Source organism: Saccostrea cucullata, unplaced genomic scaffold (genome assembly GCF_032062105.1).
Source record: "Saccostrea cucullata isolate Sc308-1 unplaced genomic scaffold, CSIRO_AGI_Scuc_v1 ctg620, whole genome shotgun sequence".
Taxonomy (NCBI): Eukaryota; Metazoa; Mollusca; class Bivalvia; order Ostreida; family Ostreidae; genus Saccostrea; species Saccostrea cuccullata.
This window is the reverse complement of record NW_026926633.1, coordinates 210,345-234,365: the sequence shown is the minus strand read 5'-3', so window position 1 is coordinate 234,365 and position 24,021 is coordinate 210,345. Positions and strand designations below refer to the sequence as shown.

Sequence of the window (24,021 nt, the reverse complement as noted above, 5' to 3'; positions counted from 1 at the left end):
GTATCTGGTCAATTTATGCTCCAAATAAAGCCTAGGTATTTGTCTACAAGCTGCTGTGCAGAAGTTTATCTAAATGCTGTGTTGTAACTCAGGGCAGTCAAAATCATATCAGCATCTAGGGAGATTCTTCACAGCTCCCACACTCCATTAAACTGGCTTTGATGATAAGAAACTGGAGACAACAATTCAGATGTAATTTCTCGTTGTGATTTATGTAACTGATTTTCTCTTAAGACACAAATTAGCCATGAAATTTCAATTTAACATGCATAATTTCTCTTTTCATGGATTTACTCAGGAATTCCAAAGATGTTTAATGATTTTCCATGATTTATGCAAGATTATATCTTTTTGTTTCAACAAATTTACATAAAAAATAAACAGTTAAATTTTAAAATATAAATATTAAACATTTTTATGAGTTTGAACACTTTTCTATGTGACAAAATGCATCACAGAGACCAGATTCAGGACATCCTCCATGATTCTTTGAGGTGGGTGGATGTACAAAAACTGCTGATAAAATTTATAGGAAGTGATCTGAGAAGAAAGGTGCACCTTATTAGCTGAATTATAGTTATTCTGATATTTTAATTATATAAATATGCCAAATTTCTTCATCAGTTAAATTTGGAATTTATTAATATTTCAGTACAATGATATACTTAGTAGATCATGCTCATATAAGCCTCACTGAGTGAGACTTAATTCAAAAGTGACAGTCAACACCTACATATGAATGAAAAAATAACAAAAAACAGTCTCCGACAAACTGAAAAAACATGAATGTCAGCTGCGAAAGCATGAATAAAAACCTGAGAACCACAAGAGGCATGCCATGGTGCTAAGTGACATTCTGCACTACATGTATGATGCATGGTTAGAACTCAGAATAAGTATTATCATGCAGACCCTGACAGTATTTCAGGATTTTTTGGTCATAACCTTCCTTACTGTGAAAAATTCTTAATGAATTTTACTTATGTAGCTTATGTATTAGGTTTATTAGACAGATCTGACTCATTTCATTATTTCTATTCTTCCAATGCAGTAATATATGTATCACTAGACGTGTGAATAAATTAAAATAAATCATGTGTCTGTAGAAATTATCATTCTGTGAGAACATATTTTACTTATTTACATTTTATCGCAGTTGTCGCTTGTGCTGAAAATTCATTCGCAAACCTAGAATTAGTCTATTCTTGAAAAATCAGCTTTAACACCCCTTCCTGATAAGTCTGTAGACACTATAATTGACTGCGGTCAGCTGGTGCAAATAATGTTAAGTCATTTAAAATGAAAAAACAATATTCTCTGACTTCTTTCCACATTTTAGATGCATAAATGCTACCTTTTTAGTCATATTTCAAAGTTTTGAGTGTAAAAAATAACCTATTGTTAATTTTTACACAGAAATCTGTGAAAAAAAAATGTAAATTCTAATTCTAATTTTACAATTGTGTGTTTTCAAACAAAAAGTTAATAAAATCACATATTTTGTTGAAATATGCCTTTTAAAAATGAAAAATGTCTTTAATAAGGATTAAAATGATTTTTCCTAATCACCTTCAAGGTATCACACCGGTAATTGTTTTCACTATATAATTCTATATAGAATAAAAAATCGTTAAAAATCGGGTATTTGTTTACATGAAAAAATATTTAGCAGGAGGTGTTAAACATTACCTGTCACATTAGCTGACACCAAAAAACAGGGTACCCACACGGCATTTTCGGAGTTTTTCCATCTGCAAACACGGCTACCCTCAAATCCACGTGTTTTCACTTTGTTTATAAACACCTCGAGTGCACTACAGGAAGTAGCCTCCTATGCCACGAAAAAAATAGTTCCTGTCAAAAACCTATATTTATTCACAAACTACATAAAATTTACTAGGCACAGGTACCAAAGTTGTAAAAATGGCATGGAAGAAAATAGAAAAACGTCTCAAAAGGAAAGGAAATCAATTTTATATATATGGACCTACATTTGACTAAGTTCATTTTGATTAGTCAATTACCGGTGTGATATCTTGAAGCGTAGCGCTGACTTCTACAGTCGTCAGCTTACTTTTACATTAGAACAATGTATAGAAGCTCTTTTGCGATAAAATATTAAGCTCAACATTTGATTCAACAAAAATAACGTGTTATTTTAAAGCATAAATCATAATGCAGGTTTAAATGTCAAGTAAACCGTCAGCTGTGAAAGTCAGACTGAGTGCTTCTCGTTAAGGAGGCTAGGGGGTCAACAAATTATTTTTTTTATTAACCACCAGATATAACTTAAATTTTGGGATATGATATCTTAAGCTGTCAACTATCATATGGCAAAGAAAAATTTCATAAATTTTAGTTTTAAAATTTGATCATTTTGCTATATCTTTATATGGAGCATTTCTTCTAAAGGAGATCAAAATAGTCTAAAAATGGCCACAACCACCCAGCCCCTTTAAAGTCCATAAGCCGGTGAGGAAGTGTTGCAGATGCCTTCCTTATTCTAGTGAACGGCCTATTGGTCTACATTGTAAGGGTCTGTGAACCCTGTAAGAACATAGGGCTTGTAAGGATACTTCAGCGAAGGGAAGGGGATTTTCATGCTTTTTTTATCTTGGATATGATTTTCTTTCTAATTATTGAAATGTAGCTACATTTAATTGTTGCAAAATCTGATATAATTAGACTTGGTGATCATTTACTTTTTCCCTTAGGTACTTACATGCTTGTTTATCACAGAAGCCCCAGTTTTCAAAGTTGACACTTAGAAAATTTTAAAACATAAGCAATACGCAATAAGGTAAAAAGAAGAATTTAATGGCTTTAGCGATTTATTGACTACCGCAAGGGTAAGTTTGACAATCATGAATATAATGATTTTTATTATTATACTATTATAAGAAAGAAGGTAAACTTCTTTTTGGCGAAAAGTTAGAATTCAAATCAAAAGAGTAATATTTTTTCAACTTGTCCTTTACCAAATGAAGCAAACGATAAACCCTCTCCATAATATGCAATTCTTAATTTGAATTTCAATATGGTAGCACAAAAATAGCATACCATAAATTATTTTCGTTAAAGTAATAAGATAATTGTTATGTCGCTATATTTTTCTTTATGTTTGTTTTATTACTTAGAACAGACAACACACATAAATTCTTTTCCATTAACATAAGGTGGACATTTCAGAACATCGCATGCAGCCCCAACATGAAAAAGCATGTTGTAAGTTTTAGGAAACCTGGGACTGGGTAGTTTGTCTGCGTGTTTGTCTACACAAACATATGATGTACCAGCCATAAGGTATCCTTGGTACTCCAGTCGCCAACCTTTATAACAAGTCTTCCTTGCTGTAAATAATAGGCACAAAATAAACACGCATTCTGAAAGTATTGCGTTAGCAATACTAGCCCCTACCGGCAAGTGTCATCTAGACCCCATTAATTTTTTTTAAAAAAACTGTCATTTTACTAAATAACAATTGCGGTGGAACAAAATATTACCTTGATCTATACCTCATCAAGATACATTCACATACCAAAAATCAGCTCTTTATCTACAAGCGTTTAATAACATGCGGAAAAACCATTAGAAATTAAAAAGGCCGTTATTCAAAAAAAAAAATCATTGAAGCGGAACGAGATTCAAAATTGATCTGTAGCTTATCAAGGAACAATTACATACCAAAAAAATCAACTCCATATCTGCAAGTGTTAAGAAAAAAGTGCGGAAAACCAAGTGGGACAGACGGACATACGGACGGATGGATGCAGAGGAAACCTAGGGTCCCCTCCCGTTTCACCAATAGATGACTTATAGCCACCAAATTAATTAAAACTAACCTTTTGAGGTTGTGCATGCCTTAATCCTCAAAAAAAAAAAATCCACAAAAAGACAAAATTCAACTCATTTTTTGACGTCTTTTTCTCGCTTCATATTTACCATGTTGACATTGGAATTTGAATGCAGTGATTTAAAGTTATCTCCCGTTTCTTTTCTCTGCTATACATCGCCAATACACAGAACGCATTCTGTCATCGAACCGCGGGTCCATAGGATATATATATATATATATATAATTTTAACGATAACACTTTCATATTATTTTGTCGCAATAAAGCTACCCAGCAAGTTTCAAACAAATAATTTTTAATCCCCTACCGGTGACTATAGATTTCCTCTGGGTCCGTCCGTCTGTCTGTCCTATGTCTGTCTATCAGTCTGTCCTACTTGGTTTTCCGCACTTTTTAGGTCACCTGAGTAAAGTCAGGTGACCAATTGCCAGTGGCGTAGCTACCATGTATGCTTGTATGCTCGAGCATGCACATCATTTTGCAAAAAAATATTAACTAAATAAATAAAAATGAGGCATGAAGAAATTGATAAACGTATAAGTACATGTATGTTAACGATGAAATAAGAAACCAACCACTGTATGTGATTGATACACATGAAAATTTTCTTTACATGTTTTATTTGTACATGTATGAGTAAAAAATTGTTAAGGCGGGTAACCTAAAAATGTTTACTAATTTTTAAGGTATTTTCCGCCCACATGTGATGGCATAGGTTTTTGGAAAAAAAGCTTTATCTAGTAGAAATATTTTTTAAAAGATTGCATTTCTACGGGTGTAATGAATATTTTAACCATGCAGCCAGATTTAACATAATTTTTATTATACTTCTACTAATTAATCTAAACGGTTTTTAATGAAAATAAATGCAGTTTTTCTACATTGAACCCATAAAATTATGAATGTGGATAAACCTTAATCATCTAATTTGCCAACTCAAATTAAATTTTAGGGTTTAATAGACCAAATGATTTAATATATCATGTAAATCTAATTAGATTCTTCTGGGCAACTTCTTTTTTCATTATTATTTACCTTTGGTGGCCTATAGCTATCGGCTTGAATTTGTCCACTAGCTGAAAAAATAACCCTAATTTTTTTTCCCTGACTTTTCTAATAATTTTTGAAAAAAAAAAATTCCAAAACTTTTTATACTTGCCAAAAAATCACCAATTTAGTTAATAGATGCTAATAAACTACGATAGCCCGTATTGCTTCAACGTTAAGATTTAAGGTTTTTAAAAAAAAACCGTCTCTCTTCTATTAAAATAATCTCAGTGAGATCAGTAGAGACTAAAAAAAATTGGTCTGGTTACGGAACGCCGTCACTGCCTTATAGCAGAACACTATAATTCCATTGCATCAACCTTCCATTACATTATGTCAACTCTTTTTGACATTTACTCACTCAAGACATGCATTTTCTTAACTTTATTTTATGATTTTATGAGTGTTTAAATCGTCAGAATCCAGGGCGGCCCCCAGACCCCTTGCCAATTTTAGCATGCACTTCATTATGAGCCTAGCTACGTCGCTGATTGCTATCCGTTTTCAATCGGCCGTCGTGCGTCGTGCGGTAACATTTGAACATTTTCAGCTTCTTTTCTGAAACCACTGAACCAATTACAACCAAATTTAAGATATAGCATCAACTGGTTAAGGGGAACAAAAGTTGTGAATTTCATGGTCCCTGTCCCCCTACGGCCTGGGGGTGGGTCCAAAACCACTAAAATTAGTGCAATCTTTAAAATCTTCTTTTCACTTCTGGACATCAAGCAGTCAAACTGTTGGTATGATCGAATCAGCATTGAATCCTCTTCCAAAATTGTGAATTTCATAGCCCCAGGGTCAAGGGTTCTAGTGCTAGGGCGGAGCTTTATAGATTACATAGTGAAAATGTATTATTTCTTTGAAATTCTTCTTTTCTGGGCATTAAAAAAACTAACCAAGTGCAAAGCTAAGTTGAAAATGGCTGCCTCTTCAAAAATTATGAATTTCATGGCCCCAGGGTCAGGAGTTCTAGTGCTATGACGGGGCTATAAAGATTATATAGTGACAATGCATAATTTCTTTGAAATTCTTCTCCTCTGTTCATGGGCAATAAATAAACTAACCAAATGCAAAGTTATGTTGAATAAGGCTGCCTCTTCCGAATTTGTGGATCGCATGGCCCCAGGGTCAGGGGTTCTAGTGGCAGGGTGGAGCTATATAGATTATATAGTGAAAATGCATAAATTCTTTGAAATTCTTCTCTGTTCATGGGCATGAAATAAACTAACCAAGTGCATAGTTATGTTGAATAAGGCTGCCTCTTCATGACCCCTGGATTTGGGGTTCTGGAGTTAGGTTGGGGTTCTGTTGATTATATAGTGAAAATGCATGAATTCTTTAAAAAATCGTCTTTTCTGCACCTGTTTATTAAACCAATGAACTTTGTACATAGTTATGAGAAGGAAGGATGCCTCTTTGGGATTTGTGAATTTCAGGGCCCCTGGGTCAGGGCTTATTGTGTTAGAGTGGGGCTCTAATGTTTACATGTATATAGTGAAAATGCATGAATTGTTTGAAAATCTTTTCCTTTGCTCCCGGGTATTATGCCAATGATCTTAATACATATTTATGACTAGGAAAGCTGCCTCTTCCAAAATGGTTAATTTCCGGGCCTCTGGGATAGAGGTTCTTGGGGGGGGTTTACATATAGCTTGAAAAAAATTTAATGCTTTTAAATGTGCACTTTAGTATTGCTCAAAAACATGATGAAATAAATTTATAAAATTTTCAAAATTTTGAATGATGTGGCCCCAGGGTCAGTGGTTCCTGTGGGATGGGGTGCACAACTGATAAAGTGGAAATGCATTTTCTTTTTGTTACTATGATCTACCTGTGGGTATTAGGTAACCAAAGTAAGCATGCTAAGTGTATAGTTATGATAAGCAAATGTGCCTCTTTCAAAATTGTGAATTTCATGGCCTCTAGTTTAAAACACGAATCAAATTCAATTGTTGGAAAGTTGTCACATGATACTTAGGTGACCTATAAGGCCCTTGGGCCTCTTGTTTCTAAACGCTGGCAGATATTGTGCTGATTTTTGGTATGTGATTGTATTTTGATGAGTTACAGATCAAGTTGTAGTGCCGTTACGCTTCATAGCTTTTTGACGGATTTATGGCATAATTTTTTTCCCTTAATGGTTTAAGATCGGGTTCGTGTTGCGCTAAATTCCGAAGGTCATTATGGAAAATTTGAAGCGAGAAAAAGATGTTCAAAAGTTGAATTTTTTGATTTGGATTATTTTTTTAGGTTAAAAGCATGCACAACCTTAAAATTTTAACATCAAGCAGTTTTACCTTGTTCATAACTTTGGCATATTATAAAATGACATCGTAAAGAAAAAGGGGGAGCCAGTAAGTACATGTATTGCTTATGCAATACTCTTAGAATGCTTGTTTGTAACATGACAATGACGTTTGGATCATTCATTTGGTACAGCACCTACCCGATCTTAAACCATATTGTAAAAAATTTAAAATGCCAGAATTCCGTCAAAAATCAATGAAGCTAAACGACATTCAAACTTGATCTGATCAATATACACTAATGTACTAAAAATCAGCTCAATATCTGAATTTTGCAAGTGTTAGCGTCTGTCAAATGGCGAATAGATTCTCATTGGTTAAGAAATTAATAACATCAAGAACTTTGAATTGTTGTTGATACGATGAGATGACTTAAGCATCACCTTTTTGCCGTACGAGACACTGTTATTAGATATTTGCTACACTCGTTGACAGGTTGAGATTTGCCTGAATTTCTATCCCATGTATAATTCAACAGTGAATGCAAGCTGTGTAAATTTCGAATGCAATTATGTAATGTCGAGAATACCACGCCTTGCTGAAAGTCCAACGATAACAGAAAATTCTACTAATTCCTCACAAAGTAAATATCTCATACCAGCATCATATTTCATATTCTTGCTTTCGGCCCTATGACTGATATTGTTGTCTTGAGCTGATACAGGATGACATAATTACAGAAAAGGATACAGTTTATGTATAAATTTTCGTGAGGATAAAATTACGTTGATTTGTATGGAATCCGGAAAAGACCAGACAGTTCACTAACCACATCATCGAGATTTGGGTTCATAATGCGACGACACGATAATGCGATGACGATGAAGGGATGGTGCGATAGTGTGATGACGATGAAGCTATGGTGCGATAATGCGATGACGATGGTGCGATAGCATGAAGGAGCGATAGCGAAGACACGATGACGATGGCACGATGACAATACTTACTACTACTTACTTATCCTCTCCGTGCCCCGGAGGACGCATGAGGCCGTTCAACAACGAACGCCACTTACGGTGGTCACTGGCAACAACTTGCCCCTCTTTCCAGCTGTTCCAGCCTAGTTCTTCCCTTTCTCTCTCAACAGAGCGCCGCCAGGTGTTCTTTGGCCTTCCTCTTCTTCTCTTTCCCTCAAGGGCCCATGTAAGAGCTGTTCTGATGTGCGAGTACTCTTCCCTTCGTAGAATGTGGCCTATCCATCTCCATCTTTTTCTTTTGATAGTGCTTGATAGAGGTATGGATCTTGTTCTTTCGTATAGTTGTTGGTTGGTTATCTTTTCAGGCCAATGTATTTTAAGGATTCTCCTAAGGCATTTTCGGTGGAATGTATCGAGCTTTTCATCATCTTTTTCTGTTGTTCTCCATAGTTCAGCACAATACAGCAACACAGATAGAACGTTTGTGTTGAAGATCTTGAGTTTGGTCTTTGTGCTGTATTGTGCTGACTTCCATACTCTGGCAAGGGATGCAAAGGAGGTCCTGGCTAAGCCTAGCCTTCTCCCAATATCTGCCTCGGTCCCTCCGGTCTTGTCCATTGTGGCACCTAGGTAGAGAAATGATTCAACCTCTTCGATTTCTTTATCATTCAACCTGATGGCATCCTTCTTCTTCACATTTATTCTCATGCTTTTAGTTTTATCGACGTTAATTTTTAGGCCTGTATATCCTGCAACAGCATGTAATCTCCTGGTCTTCTCCTGCATGTCGCTGTGTTTGCTGGACATAAGTGCAAGGTCGTCTGCATAATCCAGGTCTTCTAAAGTGGACATAAATTTCAATCGTATACCTCTCTTCTTATTGTTGGTATTTCTCATTATCCAGTCTACCACAATGAAGCGATGACAATGAAGCGATATTTAATTTTACTGTATCGTTCTATATGTATCGCACCATCGTCATGACGCTATCGCACCATAGCTCCATCGTCATTGCACCATCGCTTCATCGTTATCGCGCCATCGACCGTTTAGGTGATGCTCGATGGTGCGATAGTGAACTGCATGGTCGTATCCGGATTCCATAAATTTGTCATTTAAAATATTTTCTTGGGTATTTAATTTGGTTGTTTCGAAAGTAATCCCTTTTTATCACTTGGTCATAAAAAAAATTCGTCTGGGTTTTAATTTAATTGGTAATTAGTAACAAGAAACATGAAGATAACGAACAGTATTAGAAACAAGAAACACTGAGATAACGAACAGTACTCAAGATCAAAAAATCCATAAAACGAAAGAAACGAAAGTTATCCCCCACGAATAATTGTGCTTTTTAAAATGTATTTTCTATACCGGTTATATCATGGAACTTCTACAGTTTTTGTTTTTGGTAATTTGTTAATACCAGTGGTATTTCTGACTTTTTCTAATCACTACTTTCTGGTTACTAGTATTGTCATTTGTTTCTCACCTGGAAATACTTTTATAACAGATCTATTATGAACCAAACAAACAGCACAGGGAACACCTTGATCTTCATACGAATCCCTGGTATTGTAGATTGCACCATAAAGGTTGGATCCATATGAAGTTTCTCTATAATGAGAATTGATTCCCCACTCCGGATCCTTCGGTATACAAATGGTCTCCACATTCATACGTCTATGGGAAGGATATGATCCTGCAGCGAATCCTGTATCACACATATATAAACAATAATTATAAATTTTTACAATTTTTCAAAATGATTTACTCTTCCACCTTTTGTTGCATAGGAATTCAAAAGGAAAAATTGGTTTACTACCTAAATTAATTTACAGCAATTGTATCGAGAAAGACGAATTTTATTTACCAGAAAACACTAATTCTGCATTAGAGGGACATTTTTTCTTCCCCCATCTTGTGTAAACACTTCTTTTCTTCCTTTCATCTGTCAAAATAAGGTCTCAAATAAAAAAAAGTGGTTGCATAATTATTTCTTTATTTCAAATACTGTTATCTTAAAACAAAGACGTCATTGAAATGACATGTATATCTTATTACACAATACCTTCCGTTCTGAGACCTGCATTAACCCGTCCCTCCAATTTTTTCACAGATTTCTCAATAACATCTGTGAATCTTCTGAATTCCTGCTTGAGAGATTCTATCTCTAAAGCAGAAGAAAGTTGTCCTGTAAGATAGCCCTGTAACAATCTTTTACAAGTTCCGACCTGTGTTTTCCCCTCTAGTGTATGAAGAAGCAACAAAATGAAGAAGAAAAGTCCAATCATCTGAGGAATAAAATAATAATGAAATAATTTAATATTTCTTTAACTTGTACAAAAGACATTGTTCCGTTATTTCTCGTTCAGGAATGCGAGTGTGACCGGTCGGCAGGGGATGCGCACTCCTTCATGGCACCTGAACCCGCCTCTGATGTTTTAGAGGTCCATTTTTTTCTTTACTCCTAATTTGATTTGTGTGTATGTACATTTGAGTTTGAATACTATTGGTTATTTCCATTTTGTCATGTATTTATATTGTAGATGAACCTTAATTAATGCCATAGACCAGTAAAGACAAGCATTTTTACAAATAAAAATGAAAATCTAGAAAATGATTTGATACAGCCTTTTAATGCCAAATCCATTAATACATCCAAATGGAAACCTAGTACGTACGTATTTTACTTATACTGTTTGGCAATCAATAAAAGCTTTATACAGAATATGGCTTTTCCATGACATTCTATTTGAAATCACATAAAAAGAAATTGTATATTAACATTAGCTTTTCCATGACATTCTATCTGAAATCACGTAAAAAGAAATCTGTATATTAACATTGATCTTTTATTATTGTTATCGCGGAATTGAAGTGAGATACTGGGTGCTGTAGATCTGAATAAGAACGAAACTCCTAGTATTCTCTATCAATCGGAACTAGGGGCAAGGCTCACGGTGCAAGGCCAAAGAGTTACCCACGTATCAGAATTCAGCCCAGCTTGTATATTGAGTAAGTAGAGTTATAGCAAAATTCATCCCCTGAGAACCCTGCGCATGGGTGGGTGTTGCTAAAACGCGGAACGGAAAACGGAACGGAACGGAACGGAAAACGGAAAATTTTTGTCAAACAAATAAAATAGATTAGATATAAATCACATAAAAGAGCAATATTCTTGTTGTAAAAATCATTTCTGATAAAAATTAATTGTAAACTATTATATATTCATGAGTCATACACACCCTCCGTGGAAAAAATGGTACTGAAAGAAATTCGCCCCCCCCCCCCCCCCAACACACACACACACACGAAATAGGATTTTCGAGTTTGGGCAAAGGACATATGCCCCTTATTTTGGATTGTCAAATTTGTTATATGTTGGAATTTTTTTACTGACCCCCTTGCCCCCCCCCCCGTCTTTCAATTTGTTTCCAGTGTCAATGTCTGTAGAAAGTACTTATGATATTCAGATTATACACGCAGTGTCGAATTCGCGAATCATGAAAGGGGGAGTGGCAGTTTCGGGTCTGTCAAGTACACAGCAACATTAAAAATTGATCTATTAAACATTTTATATATGTTGGACACGAAAAGGGAGCTTCGTATTACAACTTCTCCGACCTTTCCGTTGAGCGGGAGAACAAACTCATTTTTACGGGGTCATTCATATACACCCCTCCCAAAAATACACACAAAATTTAACTTCATTGAATGCAAAGATTCTGTATTATATCTACCACATGAAAGTTTTCCAACTTTGTCTATCCAGAATTTAAATATATAGAAAGCGACTCTCTTTTGAATAAATTTTAATAACCAGTGTGTATAAGAGATGTTTATTCGAGCTTGCCGTAAAGGTTTGCCATAAACGTAATCTTAATAATTCTATTTTTACATTTTATTTCTCTTTCCATGGTTCATCTAGATATCAAATACCCCCCCCCCCCCCCAGTCAAAACCTATTTACTACGGAAATGTTCGGTCAAGTTGAACATCTTCATACTTTTTGTGAATGTAACTAATGTAGAATCAGGGACCTATATGTATACTAAGTTAGTATATAGGTCCATGGTAGTATTAAAGTTTGTGTAAAAAAAAAACGTACTGAAAGATGTTGGAGTTGGAACTTATTCCCTACCCGACTCAAACAATTGTTTTCTTTTTGTGTTTTATCCCCCCCCCCCCTCCCGAACCAAACAACTGTCTTCTTTTTGTGTTTTTGCTTGTCAAATTCTTTTCAAGTTCGTTTATCCCCCTTTTTCAAATTCGATTCTAGGTGACTGTTATGTTAGCGATTTTCGTAAATAAGAGACTGAGCATGACAAAATCAACTTGTTTTTAATAGTGGTGGATTGAATATGTACAAAATAGTTCATTTATGATAAAATCTGTGTATTTTAAGTGATTTAATCCAAAATAATACATTCCGTTTTCCGTTCCGTTCCGCTTTCCGTTCCGTTTTCCGTTCCGCGTTTTAGCAACACCCCGCATGGGTACACGTTACAATATATATAATATATAGTGTAATAAATAGATCCTGATAGCAATGTTTGCTATTATAGTTTTAACTACATTGTAGCATTGTGTTGATTTTTAATTACCGGGGGAATTCAAAAATATTTAGTTTGCAGTTTTCTTACCTTCAATGAATTACTCCTTAAAATGACAAAAAAATTAAAAGTAGGAATGTGTATTTGGTATACATAATATAAAGTATACTATATAGCATGCATGTACATGTATCATGATTAAGGGTAAATGAAATACTATACATGCAATACTCGTTTTCCAAATGGATCACGGAGATATTAGATTAAAATGTAATGTTGCACCATACAGACATAGTACTCTCATATAAAAAAAATTTAACATCATATAACGCATTTGCACCTTTTCGTAACTTTTTTTTCTGGATAAAAGTGGCTGAACGTTGAAAAAAAATTGATAAGTCCTTATTTCTTTCATTTATAGAAAAGGAAAATGAGCAGCAAAAGAACAAGACAGTGATGACCAAGGTTTTACCCAAATTCTGTCTTTACGTCGTCATACTGTTTCCAAGTTCAATTAAACAGTATAGCAGGCTCACACGTTGCGAACACATTGTCATTTTTACTACAATATTTTATTGATTAATTTCACTCTACTTTCACTTTCCATTGAACGAAAATTCATTTTCTATTTTTGGTCTTTACCGTTTATCTCTATTGTTCATATAATTACTTTGCTTCTAATGAGTAAACTTATTCCAGTGATTCCTTCTGGTTCAAAACTTTAACTTATCATGCTTAATTTAAGCCCTGTGATTTTTTTCTTCCAAATAATAATAATGTAAATTGAATTCAATTCCAGCAGTGAAATATATTCACGAAACAAATGTGATTTGTTCATTCTGTGTAAAATATCAAAAGTATTGAAAAATAGGAACAAATCCCCTCACTAAGAATGCGATAAAAATTGCTTAATAACCTGTAATACGATAGGAAGAGAAAGAATGCGATCCTGAAAAGGACACAAAACTGCAAGGTTTCTACAAATTCTTGTTAAAATACATGTTAACAATTTTTATCATTACACTCACTTATATTTGTCTAACAACATGCTCATGATGAACTATGATAATGGAATCTATGACACCACATTACGAAAACACTGCTAGATAAAAGGAAAATCAAAAGCAATACAGAAAATAGAGAATGCAATGTTTTGTATCTGGGCTTTTTTTATTTCACATGTGAGGCAGACTTTTTAATGTTTTATTATGCTTAGCGCTCAAGAATGTTTATATGTAATGGATATAAGACGAAAACGGTTCATTTTGAAAAATATTGGACTCGCTGAGGCGCGCAAGCGCCGAAGCAAGTCCAATATTTTTCATAATGATACGTTTGAGGCTTTTTTCTTACTTAAAACATTTTTTAAAGCTAAAATTTTTAAGTATTGAGATAAATAAAAAAAAAAACACTTCTTTTGTCTTTAAGAATGTCACTTTTTTATTGTTTTCCTTCACTTGTTTACAATCACCTTCTGGGAGCCCCAGTAAAGTTTACAGTCTAATATTACAACAATGGATATACGACGGTCAGCTCTGTCCAGTATTATAACAAAAGACTTCACGTATGACACGCCCCCAGTCTTCAATTTAAGTCGTCTCTACCCTTAATTTCATTCAGTTAGCACGATGGAATCAGAGAGTGATGTCGAGATTTTTAAGACTCAGAGTTCTTTTAGAACCCCCAGCGATATGTCCGATAATGACACTGATACTATTCTGAATGACATTCTTGATCTGGAGAACTCGCATGCAAATTTTGAATTACGCGCTTTTCCGTTATTCGTAAAAAATCCTTCATTTTCTGACATATCGGACTTTGAAGGTGATGACTTGTCATTAATAAAGGCTTCCCAGGAGATTGAAAACAGGGCATTGACAAAGGAATGTGTTTCAACTCGTTTTTCAAAACCCCTTCAAGATGCGGATCTAAAGAGGTTAGTCCAGTCTACGAAATCCAAAAACACCGAAAATAAAGCTAAGTGGGCTATGAATTTATTTGATGAATGGAAAGAAAAACGAAACAAAAGTGTGCAGATTACGGAAGAACCGAATTCGACTTTTGTAGTGGGGGAACTTATGACCATGGACAATATGTCGTTAGACAAAGCTATGCAGTTTTTCATCGCTGAAGTTCATAACAAATCCGGCAGAGAATACCACCCGAACACCCTTTATGAAATTGTCATTTCTAAACAACATTTTCTGCGAGCTAGCGGGAGGTTTGTTAGCTTTCTTGATGATATTGACTTTGTTAATATGCAATCAGTATTAGATGCAAAAATGAAAGAATTATCAAGAAAGGGAATCGGGATCAATCGTAAGCAAGCTGATATTATTTCAGCGGAACAGGAAAACGAGATGTGGGAGCGTGGGATTCTCGGAACTGACACTGCCAAAAAGTTGGTCGATACTTTGCTATACAGTATCGGATTAAACTTTGCTCTCCGTGCCGGGCAAGAACATCGGACTCTTCGAATTGGTACCAATTCTTAGTTATCATTACACATCTCCAAAGATGATGGGAGACGGTACCTCCAATACACAGAGGATGTATCTAAAAGCAACACCGGAGGCTTAAATCATCGCAAAATTGCGCCAAAAGTCACAAGGGCATATGAAAATGTGGATGAGCCTGAACGTTGCCTTGTTTAAATTTTTGAGAAATATATCAGCTTAAGGTGAGAATATAGCTATCTGGATATTATTTCGAACAAGACTTATGTTATTTAACAAATCATGTATATTATCTTGATGCATGCAGTGTTCTGAAAAAATAGTTTGTAAAGTTGCATATTCCTCTTTTTTGCGTACTATTAATATTATTTACATTTTTGTAGACCACCTAATGGAAAATCGACGGTGTTGTATCTATGACCCAAACAGAGGGCTACGGAGACAGTATGGTTCGACGACGTGCCGATAGGGGTTCATCAGCTTCAGCAAGTTGTCGGAAAATTGTGTAAAGCAGCTGGATTTCATGGGAATTTTACCAACCATTCTTTAAGGGCTACCGCCGCTACAAGACTGTATCAAGCCGGTGTTGACGAACAACTACATGTAATTGTAGAAAAGACGGGGCATCGCTCGAATGCGGTCAGGGCCGACAAACGTACATCAACGGAGCAGATGAAGGAAGTGAGTGACGTTGTGCAATCTAAGGCGAAGAAGGTTTCCGCTGTAAATGATGGAGCTGCTGCTTCTGAAAGGAATAGTGCTTCCAGGGAAATAAATATCACTGCTGGTGATGTGTCTGTACATGTGCGTTTGTGATTTGTTGTGATTATTCCCGTTTCTGTATTTCTATTAAAATCATTTCAATGTTCATGTATTTGTTTTCGCTTTTCATTTCAGTTCAGTCCACTATTTTCCAATCCAAAATTTTGTTAAATATTGGACTGATCGGACAAAGTATTGGATTGGTTGTATAAAATATTGGACTAGTAGGATAAAATAATTGACTGCCATACTTTTAAGGGGACATTCTTAAATATATTGGATAGAAACAAACAAAAGGTTACGTCACAAAAATGTTTTAAGCAAAAGATCCTGCTCCAATTTTGAAACACTCCATATTCAACTATAAAATATTGGACATCCCCTTTATATTGTATATTCTTTTAAAAGTAAAGTGTACATGTAAGTGAGAAGTTTTTTGTTAAATTCTTTATATACTCAAGTTAATATTATAAGACTCATAATTTTGAAAAGAAAAGGACATTACTCTCTTACAGTTCACCTTAACTTAGGCCACACCAATAAAATGTTTTGTTCGTCGGACCTGCGCGCTCGTATTTTAACAAAACTATACAAATAATATTAATTTAAAATCCCCGCACCATGGGAATTCTGTGCTGTTTTCTGTTCCATTTCCGCTCTATTTGTCGTACTTTTAATCTACTTACTCTGCAAATCAGAAAAAATATAATTCTCCGCTCAATTTTTTTTTCACGCCCCGCCTAAAAATTTTGCCTACAATGAAGTAATAATATTATTATTTAACCGCTAGCCCGCTCGTACTTTTTTCATCAAATGTCCGACAAACAAGAAATTAAATTGGTGTGGCCTTAGGCATATATATTAATTTCAAGAATTCTTTGCATTGTTAATTTAATTAAAGCTTCTGAAATTCGATAAAAAGGCTTAAGGCTTTCATTATTGCGACATTTATTTAAATTATAATTAAATGAATTCATGATATTGAAAATTAATGTAAAGTTTTTAACATTTATTTCCAACTCAAAGTATCGGTAAAATTGAAACGCAACATGGTTGGTGCACGAGGATGAATCGGGAAAAGCATATGTAAGACTTGAATCCATAAGAATTTTGAAGGTACAAATTAGATAAATTGATGAATGAATTTAAAACATTATTCCATATTTCTGACGTGCATGTTCTAACCTATTCTGCAACGATTTCTTTGATGAATTTCATACAAATGTAAATTCATACCTTTACATGTAAAACCATTTCAGTTCATCAGTATTTTTTATAATATGTTATTCTGTTAATGTTGTAATCAAACAAATTTTATTTTTTGCAACTTTAGATTTGAATTTTTATCTTAATTCCTCTTTCTCTTAACTAGACGAGGGTTTTGCCTGAGGACTTATAGACTTCTAAAAACTTAACTGATTATTTTTTGGTAAAGTACGCAAAAAAGAACGAAATGAAATTTATCCAGAGTGTACGAATGCATATTATCCTTATATGATCGAAGTATATTTCATACATTATTACCTACATCCTGTAAACTTTCGATGTCACTCTTCCTTGAATGTTGAGCTGTGCACTAATCTTTAAGTGTTTGCAAACCTGTACCGGATAGGAATATCCTTGTTAGGTGTGGGTTTTTTTTCCCCAATACTCTGAAGACCCTTTTGAAGTAAGTTTACTTTTAATGATGATGTTTTCATTTGTGTTTTAATTTTTTTAATTAGATAAAGTATATACAAACGATATGAATTTGTTTTGCATAATTCCACCATGGTACATTTAACTTTGCAAGTCTTAAGAATTGAATGAATGAAATAAATCGAAAGAGAGAAGTGACTGAATATTTATTATGACACTTATGTCAAATTTATATATATTCTCCCATCCTTTGTTGTTGGATATGATTTTTATTAGGTCACTTGAGTAACTCAGGTGACCTATTGCTATCCGTTTTCGTCCGTCGTCGTGCGTCGTCCGTCATATGTCAACATTTGAACATTTTTGGCTTCTTCTCTGAAACCACTGAACCAATTTCAACCAAATTTGGTATACAGCATCTATGGGTAAAGGGAAACATAAATTGTGAATTTCATGGTCCCTGCTCCCCTGGGGCCTGGGTTGTGGGGCCAAAACCACTAAAATTATTGCGATCTTTAAAAATCTTCTTCTTTACTCCTGGATATCAAGCAGGCAAACTGTTGGCATGAATGTAATGACCATTCAGTCCTCTACCAAAATTGTGAAATTCATGACCCGAGGGCCAGGGGTTCTAGTGCTAGGACGGGGCTACATAGATAATATAGTGAAAATGCATTATTTCTTTAAAAATCTTCTCTCCTTCTGGGTATTTAATAAAATAACTAAGTACATAGTTATGATGAGCAAGAGTGCCTCTTCCAAAATTGTGAATTTTATGGCCCCGGGGTCAGGGGTCTGGTGTTAGGGCGGGGCTCTATTGATTATATAATGAAACTGCATTATTTCTTTGAAAATCTTCTTCTCCGCTTCTGAGTAATAAATAAACTAACTAAGCACATAGTTATGAGGAGCAAGCATGCCTCTTCCATTATTGTGAATTTTATGACCCCAGGGTGAGGGGTTCTGGTGTTAGGGCGGGGCTCTATTGATTATGTAGTGAAAATGCATGTATTCTTTGAAAATCTTCTCTGCTTCTGGGTATTAGATAAATTAACTAAGCACATAGTTATCATGAGCAAGAGTGTCTCTTCCACAATTTTGAATTTTATGGCCCCAGGGTCAGTATTATGGTGTTAGGGCGGGGCTCTATTGATTACATAGTTAAAAATTATTTTATTCTTTGAAAATCTCTTCCTTTGCTCTTGGTTTTATGCCAATGATCCAAGTATATATTTATGATGAGGAAAGGTGCATCTAGCAAAATGGTCATTTTTTATCCCCCCCCCCCCGTGGGTCGGAGGTGGGGGTTACATAGTCTGAAAATAAATCAATGCTTTGAAATCTGCTCTTTGGTATTAATCAACCATTTTATGATAAAATTTGCAAAATTTTGAAATATATGTGGTTCCTTTGGGGTGAAGTGTAAAACTTGTTATAAAGTGGTAGTGTATTTTCTCTTTGTTACTCTGATCAGCCTCTGGGTATTAAGTAAATAGAGTAAGCATGCAAAGTTTATAATTATGATAAGCAATGGTGCCTCTTTCAAAATTGTGAATTGTGAATTTCATGGCCTCTGGTTTAAAACACGAACCAAAGTTATTTGTTTGAAAGTTGTTACACAATACTCAGGTGACCTATAAGGCCCGTGGGCCTCTTGTTGAATTTATTGTGCGTTCTCTAACCCCTAACCTTCACGAGAAGATACAACACACGCCGATTTCGATGAGAATATTTAATATAAAAGTTTTTTTTAATAAGAGTATATTAATTTTACTTTATTTGACGTCAATATTTTTGCATGTACCCTAGACAAAGTGACGTCAAAGTTATGCCCACTGTTGGACAGACGGAGGAGGGGGGGCATACAGACACCTGACAAAATGACCCTAAAATGTCGCTCTCTTCTGCAGACGATGCAAAAAATAGAAACGTCCCCCGCTGCATGTTTTTGTTCCTACGAAATAAGACACATCAGGCTTATGTCCTCAACTGCATTCAGAAAAGGATACGTAGTTAAATAATCAGCTAAAATTTGCACGATTAACAATTAAAGCAATATATTCTTATGCAGGGAATATCAGCCTTTGAAGGAAAATGTTCTTTCTATTAAGGATATCACTGCTGCTTGCCAGTATGAATCTAGGCTGCTGTTCTAAACTCGTTGTTATACTTGTGGATGGTTTTCGATGGGATTATTTCGACAACGTTGATATGCCTGGGTTCGCAAAAATGTCACAGGATGGCGTTCATTCGGAGTATATTGTCCCTAATTACCCATCTATATCTTATCCAAACTATTATTCTCTAATGAAAGGTTTGGTGATTTTTTTTAATGTTCTTGTCAGTATGAAGTATACTATGATTGGTCAATGTACATACACGTATATCTGTATACACATGTACACTTTTCTTTTATTATACTTCGTGAACTTAACCATGTCAAACTCTGTTCTCTCATTAAAACATTGAGAACTACATGTGTATTTCAAAATAAAAATCTGTATGTAATTTAAAAATGTCTGCATAACCTGTGCAAGATTCTACAGAAATTGTCATAACTTAATATACTGATACAAATACACATGTATCATAAGATCATTTACCCTCTTGAGAACTTTCTTTTTTCTGACTTATCAAATGGTCATTGTACGTTTAACGACCTTTCAACTACATGTAAATACGGACGTACATGTACGTATTAAAATTGCCTTAAGATATAATTGAGCACTAAATTTGATAAGTTAAGTAATTAAAAGTGCTTCATTCAAATAATTAATATTTAAGATAATAAAATATTGTATTAGGTCTGCACTGTGAATCCCATGGAATGGTGGGGAATTTCATGAACGACACGACGTATGATAAAAACTTTTTAATTGGCCTCAATCCTGATCAAAGTCTTCCATTTTGGTGGAATGATGCAGAACCATTATGGGTGACAGCAGAAAAACAAGTGAGGTATTTTTCCTAAATTTTTGAAATTTAACATTAATGTAAAGATTTTTTAATGATTTTTTTTAAAGTCCCACAGTCGATGGCTAGATGAATACATTTTTACAAAAAAATTGTGCACCAAATTTTCAACTAACTCGTTAGAAGATTAATGACAACATATTTTAACCATAAGCTGCTATAGTGTCAGCTTTAATGAAGCATTTGGAGATAATGAACAGTATTCAAGATCATAAGTCCATAAAACAATACAAACTAAAGGTACTGTGAGCAAAGAGCTCACTAAATAATACCCCCGCCTCCCATATGAATATAATGGCGGTGTTCATGCTTTGCTATGGGAAACCCAAAATATGTGTTGAATACATGTATCTATCTTTTGGAAGAGTTCTTGCCCTCTGTATATTATTTTACGGTAACATGTAAAGTCCATGTTTTGCTATAGGAAACCCCAAAAAATTGTGTCGGATTAAAAAGTAAAATAGGAGGTGCACAGTGGCATTAGCTAATAAAGATTCTTTGAAAGTGTCATCAAATTTCATTCAGTAGTATAAGAGGAAGCGGAGGGTATGAATAGGAGCAGAGGAAACACGGACATCAAAAACCTCAGAAGTGGGATAAATATAAGATTTGACACTATGTGAATCAATGAGTTTTATGAAAACAAAAATTTCCTTGTTATCAATAGGTGAATAATTTGAAAACATGTTCTAAAATAATGTACTTTACATTTGTTTCTAAAACTGCAGGGAAGAAAATCGTATATGTTTTACTGGCCAGGTTGTGACGCGACAATTCAGGGAGTGACACCTACATATTGTGAAAAGTATACTCGTGCTACACTGGTCTCTGATTTTGAATACTCACTCCAGCAAACTGTGGGACTTCTTCAAAACAATACAGCTGATCTGATAGGTAACTTTTGTCAAGAATTTTCATGTTTAAGATTTATTGATACTTACATCTACAACATGATATAACAAAACATTCGGTAAAAAAGAAGATTTTCAAAATTTTAGCATTAAAACTTTTTTTCATGGATATACTTAGAAGAATTAGATCTGTTTGGACATCGTTATGGTGTAAATTCATTGGAATTAAATAACATGCTGGAAATGGTTGACAACACTTTAAGTAATTTTCGACAAAATTTGACGTCATCTGGTCTTGATAATGACGTAAATAATATATTATATGAATAAATTTGATGATTTTCTCTGACCACGGTATGATCAATACCACAAAGATAGTAAACATTACTGATGCAATAACCCTTACGGATATTAAAATAATTTTCCAAGAGCCGTCTTACGTAACAATCTGACCAGAGGAAGGAATGGTTGAAAAGGTAATACAATTCTGCAAAACTTGAGCATTCTAGAAAAAAAATCTTCAAACAAAACATGTACTTTTGCAAGTCTTTTTTACCATGTTTATAAGATTCCTCATTTCATTTAATTTTTTTTGAAAAAAAAACGTTTCAAAACAATTGGTCAAAGGGGCCATAAAGAATAATATATAGTATTCATTTTAAATATATGTTTATAATGTACATTAAACAAGAATGATTAAATATTATGTGCCCGGCGGCAACAAATTTCGAAAGAGCTATTTTTAGCATATAGGTACATGTATCAGTCAAGGTCACAAGGTCATTGACCTTTGTGTCATTTGAAAGAACTTAAGTAGTGGATGCATACCAAATATGAAATATCTATATCTCATGATTCAAAACTTATGGTGAAAGTTCGAAAAAGCGATTTTTAACATATACGTCAGTTAAGGTCACAAGGTCATCTGACCTTGATGTCATTTGAAAGAACTTTATTAGTGGAGTATTCATACTAAATATGAAATCTCTATCTCTCATGGTTCAAAAGTTATGGCGAAGGTTAAAGTTGACGACAGACAGAAACACAGACAAACAGACAGGACAAAAACAATTTACACCTCGGATCTATTGATCCGGGAGCATAAAAAGTGAAGATGAGAATCTATGATTTCTTGAATTCGTTTTAGTATTCTTCAACGATGATCAAAGACTTGAATTTATTAATTTTTTTTCTTCTTTTTTTTGCTTGTTTGTTTTTTGTGTCGTATTTTCAATTCTTTTCACTCTTTTGATATGGATTGATTCATTTTGTTAATATAAGATTAGGAACACATATATTTTCTTTCAGGTTTACAATGACTTAGTGAGTTCAAAGAAAACTAACATAACAATCCACAAAAAGGACTCACTTCTTGACCGTTATCATATAAAAAATCATAGACGAACTGCGCCAATTGTTATAGAACCTGACAACGGAGTGGCAGTGATTTCTCCATGGAAATGTAGCGAATGCGACGTAAGTATACTCTAAATGTTGGCTAACGACTCTTGTGCATAGAGCTATTTTAAGTTGCATGTATAGATATTTTAATTTTGCCAAATTTTACCTTTGTTGAAGTATAAAGTTTTTATTTCAACCTTTTGGTATCAAAACATTTTTCATTATTAAGCTTAATTATTTTTTTTTTCATTAGGCACGCAGTTTTAAGAACAATTTTTATGTTTTACAGGTTATACCACCGGGTACCAAAGACATAGGTATCCATGGACTCGACAATTTGTTACCAGAAATGCGAGCTATTTTCAGAGCTACAGGGCCGGGTAAAATTTTGATATAATGCATATAAAATTAAAAATCATTATTTAATTTGAACACAAACATATATATTTTGAGAGAAGTTTAGTTTTTATCCCCAAAAATTGAAAATGGAAAGAATATTGAGATTTCTGCTTGGTATGTTTTTTGTAATTTTTTTCAGCGTTTAAGAAGAACTATAGACATGGACCACTAGCTAACATTGAATTATACCAAATTATGTGTAATATTCTTGGATTTAAGCCAAATGCACATAACGGAACGTGGAATAATGTTAAATATATGATGGCTAAAGGATCTCAATTCCACATCTCTTCACTTCTTATAGTTTTTGATGTATTTATTATCATTCTTGAGCTTTTTAAACAGTACTGATGTTTTAAAAAAAAAAGTATATATTTGTTAAATATAATTATTGTGATAAGCTTGGTAATTACACGAATCGTGCCTTTACGAAAGATTTGAACTTATATGATCTAATAATGAGTTGTTTTCCTTCTCAGTAAATTTTACAAATTGAATCTAAAAGCAAAACAAAAATTAAATTAAATCTGTATATACACTGTATATTACCATTTCAAAACCAATATTTACCTTAGTAAAATCAAATGTTATCGCTTTTTTTCTTATATGTTAAAGAAATTGAAATTCTACGGGAGGGTTATTTAGAATGAATTATAATAATTTGATTTTGTAGCGTGTCTCTTGATTGTGTTAAAAATATTTCGTTTAACTTACGTTGCCTACGTCACAATGACTTATGGTCAAAAACGTATAAATCCGCTTGACCTTACATAAATTTTTACAAATGCACATTTTGAAAGCAATTTTGAAGCGGATTTTTATTTTTTACACATAAAAATGGAAAATCAAATGAATTTAATA

General features: G+C 34.1%; 1 pseudogene; it reads left to right on the top strand.

Annotated features, from left to right (window-relative positions):
• Positions 1-19,598: 19,598 nt before the first annotated feature.
• LOC134272280 (glycerophosphocholine cholinephosphodiesterase ENPP6-like) lies at positions 19,599-23,511 on the top strand (annotated as a pseudogene).
• Positions 23,512-24,021: the final 510 nt, after the last annotated feature.